Genomic DNA, 4,262 nt, shown 5'->3' on the forward strand with positions numbered 1-4,262 from the left:
ACAACATTGCATAAAGGTTTCCAGGAATGTGTCTTAGCAATCCAGAAAAACTGTAAAGTGTGTGACTTTTTTTTGGATGGACACTGTATAAAGGCTGGGTGGCTGGGGTATGATTTGCATAAAGTTACTAAACAATTAGAAAAGATTAAGAGATCTGCAATACAAAGGAATGATGAGATCAAAGTGTCAAACCAATGGAAGGCAGGAGACAGGGTCAGACATTACTTGAGTATCTTGTATAACAGTAGTCATGTTCTTTGATACAGTGTTGCTCATAGTCTACCGTAGTGTCCGATTCTACATGTATTTTCAATAATTGTGTATTGGATAAATGTGCATTCATACTCGGTACATAGACATTGTTGACTCAGGAACTTGGGTAAGTTTGTTTTCGTCCGGCACTTACCAATTTAATTTAGGTATGTAGACTGGCTGTGCTCATTTTGTTTTTGATTTCCCCTTTATTGCAAAGCCATTGGCTAAAAGAGGATGATTGAACACAGTGCACTGACATCTTAATTTTCTCGCAGCTTAATCTACATACAGAAGGAAATATACCAAATGAACATAATTTACAACATAATGATATTTCACAATATGGGGGACAAATTCCATTCACAGCACAGGACAAAGGATGTTCAGGATGGGTCTGTCCCATTCGGATATTTGCTCACACTGCAGTGATAACATGACTGACAGTTACATCCATGCCATGTGGTCCTGCGCACCTGTGCAAAGGTTCTGGCTTGAGGTATGTGAAGACCTGTCATTATGGTTTAAATGCAACATTGTTGCAAGTCCCACACTGTGCCTATTGGGTGACCTAGGTGAAATCAACATAGGATCTAACTCTGTATGTATGGTTCTCACCAGCCTATGCATCGCAAAGAAAACTATCCTCATAAATTGGAAAACCAAAAACAATCTGAACAATAAGCAGTTTAGGAATCTCTTATTAGACTACATCAGCTTCGAGACAATGTCTGCAGGTTCAAAGGATCAGTTAGCTGATTTTCGTTCCCTCTGGTCCCCTGTGATCAGTTCCATCACCTAATGTAAGGGGTGAATTGGGGCCTCGCCACCTTGGCGGTCGGATGTCGGTGCGGGGGCCCTGGGGACTGCGGGTGCTTGGTGCTGTCTTGGGGTGGGGGTCTGGGCCCCCGCGCTGGAGGGGCGGCTTCGTGCTTGGTCCGGTCTGGGGTCGGGGCGGCGGTTGGGGTTCTCTGGCGGCTGTGGGGTTGGGTTGCCGGGGGGCCTGGTGGCCGGGGTGTTCTGGGGTGGGCGGGGTGCGGGGCCCTGGGTCCGGGTGTCTGGGGGTTGCCTCCTCCCTCGGGGGTGGGGGGTCGGCCTTGCTGGGGGGCCTGGTTGGCCCGGATGTGCTGCTGCGGGTCTGGGCCGGTGCCTGGCTGCTGCCTGGGGATCTGGGGTGCAGGGGTGTGGGGGGTGTGGGGGCAGGGTGTGTGTGGGGGGTGTGTGTGTGAGGGGTCCTGTGCCCTCGGGGGTGGCCGCGGTGGGCCTGGGGATGGTGGGCCCTGGGTTGGGCTCTTCTGCTGCCCTCTGTCCTCCCTCGCCTTTCCGCCTTTTGGTGTGTGGCGGCTGCGTGCCTCTTTGGTTGGCGGGTCTCTGGCTGCGGTTGCTGTGGGCCCCGGTCTTGGTGGTGGCTGCTCCTGGCTCGTCCTGCGCTGGGGGGCGCCTGGGAAACGGGGGTGCCTACTGCCCTTAGTGGCTCGCCCTCTGGGGGAAGTTTTCTTCCCTGCAGACCTCATCCCCGGACCCCTCACTTCCTCTGCTCACATTCACACACATGTAGGGTTATGGGAGGTGTGCTCATCGTGCTGGTGTGGTGGTGGGGGCCATCTAGGTGGCCCATCCGCTACACCCTCTGATGGCTCACCTCTCAAGTTTTAATTGCACTTAGTCACTAAAAACAGCAAAATACTGATAACACACACTGCATCTAGGGGACACAGCATTCCGTGTAAGGTGGGCGGGGTTGCTCGGGTAGGCGGGACCTCCCGATGACCCCGCTTCCGGCACGGCTTAGCTACTACCCCTAATTTTAATTGCAAACAACACAGATCTCATCAACACTCATGTGCAGGGGAGGTGAGGGTAATGGGGCTCTTCACATCCCTGTTTTCTGGTCGCCGCCAGGGCGGGGCGGGGGGTGTGGTATCCCGTTGGCGTGGGGTCTGTGGCTAGCTGCGGGCTGGGGGCCTGCTGGTCTTTGGGGGTGCGCGGCTGTCCGCATCTGGGTGGGGGGTGCGTGGGTGGTGGTGGGGGCCCGGTTCTGTGGCCCGGTGTCCCCCGGCCTTCCGGGGGTGCCCCCATGGGGCACTATGGGTGGGTGAGTGTGAAAATGATTATGGATGTTATGGGGGGTTGGTGGGGGGGTAGGGAGGGGGGTGAGGTGGGGGGTAGAGAGGGGGTGGGGAGGGGATGGGGGGGTGGGGTGCCCTGGATCCTTGGCTGCGGCGGGGGCCCGGGCCATGCCGGGTGGTCGTCTGGGGTGGCTGGTTCCCCTGGCGATGTTGACCCTCTGCCTGGGGAGGCGGGGGTTGCCTCTTGGATGCCTGGGGCCCGGGGTCCTGTGCTGGGTCCGCCCTGGGCCTCCGGCCCCTGGCGGGGTCGGCGGCTGCCGGTCTTGGTCGCCTGGGGCCCGGCCCCGCTGGACGCTGGGGGTCCTGGCCGGGTTCTCCTCTGCTGCCTTCCGGGCCGATCCGTGGTTGTCCTCGTGGTTTTGGTGGCTCGCCTGGGTCTTGTGGGCTCTCGGGCCCACTTATGGCCTTCACGGAGGTCAGAGATCATAGTTGCATGATCACAGTCACAATTGCACCGTACTTCTGCATGTGGACATAGCAACCATGCTGTCTTGTGGGATGTTAAAGTTTGTCCTGGTGCCAGAATATCAAAGACATGTTTTCCTCAGTTTGTTTGCTTCACATAGATGATCTGAATAATTACTAACTGTGTTTCCTAACAAAACCCGTAAGATGCGTTCCGATGTGTCTTTGTTAAGGTGTACTAGCTTGGTGTCTGTTGTGTCGGTTTCAATTGAAAGATAATTGTATTCTTGCACCCTTCCTTTTCTCTTCACTATCCCCCTTGTTGTTGTTTTCTTTTTTTTTTTCTCTCTTCTTGTTTCTTTCTTCCTGCCTTTCCCCTGTCAGGTCCGGCAACTTATGTATATTTAACTAATTAACAAGTATTCAAACTAAATAAATTACTGTACAGTATCAAGGGGAGTCTTATACTTATAAACTCCCCTTGGAAAAGCAAACTTGTATGGCACAATGCAGCAGCCAGATCCTCATTCTGCTGCTCTGTTGCCGGACAGGACAAAAAATAAATAAAAAAATTCCATTCACAGCACACAGCCACCAACTGACTGCACACATTTCTCAAAAACAGGACTCTGTTGTCAAAACCTTGAACACTATTCAAGTGTTCAAATGAGCAAAAATGTGTTCAGTCTTTTGCAAAAGAGTGCAAGAGTTTTGGAAAACTGTGTGCAAACCATGAATAGTGTTCAAGGTTTTGACACCGGAGTCCTGTTTTTGAGAAATGCGTGCAGTCAGTTGGTGGCTGTGTGCAGTGAATGGAATTTAATGTCTTATCAACTGAGAAAAACTGTAAGTGCAAAGCAGGTTTACTGACAGGCAAAGACCTAAATTAGGTAATTGAAACTCTACAGTTACAGTTTATTCTGATAAGTTTCTCAGAGGTGCATTTCATGATCCCTGCTCTGTCTGATATAGATTCAAATCATCATGACATGTCAATCAAAACGTCTAAAATGCAACAGTGCCGCTTGAAGGTCTTGCATTGAAGTGAAGATTTAATTTCTAGACCATGATGATGTTAACGTCAGTTACACAAAGCAATGGCCAAAGAGGAAGTCACCGTCAGCATTTAGATTAGATCAATATGGAGGAGAGGGTTTAAACTACCATTCAGTTGGTTATGTTTCTATTTGATCAGTAAGTCACAAAACCTGCCTTCTTATAAATACAACATGGTGTTTTACTCTGCCTTTATGATTACAGGATGACAATTTGATGACAGTTTCTTGCTTTGGACAGCAGCCAGTCTGTTGCCAACAGTTTTCAATGATGTTGTTTGACTGGAAAAAACCCACTGGCGTATCTGATAATATCTTATCAGCAACAACTCACTTCCTCTGATGTTATCCCTTATACAGAGAAAAATAGACAGAAGAGGCAGGGCTCAGGGCAAAGGTACTTTGATAAAAGCAGGTTAAT

Source organism: Acanthochromis polyacanthus, chromosome 8 (genome assembly GCF_021347895.1).
Source record: "Acanthochromis polyacanthus isolate Apoly-LR-REF ecotype Palm Island chromosome 8, KAUST_Apoly_ChrSc, whole genome shotgun sequence".
NCBI lineage: Eukaryota > Metazoa > Chordata > Actinopteri > Pomacentridae > Acanthochromis > Acanthochromis polyacanthus.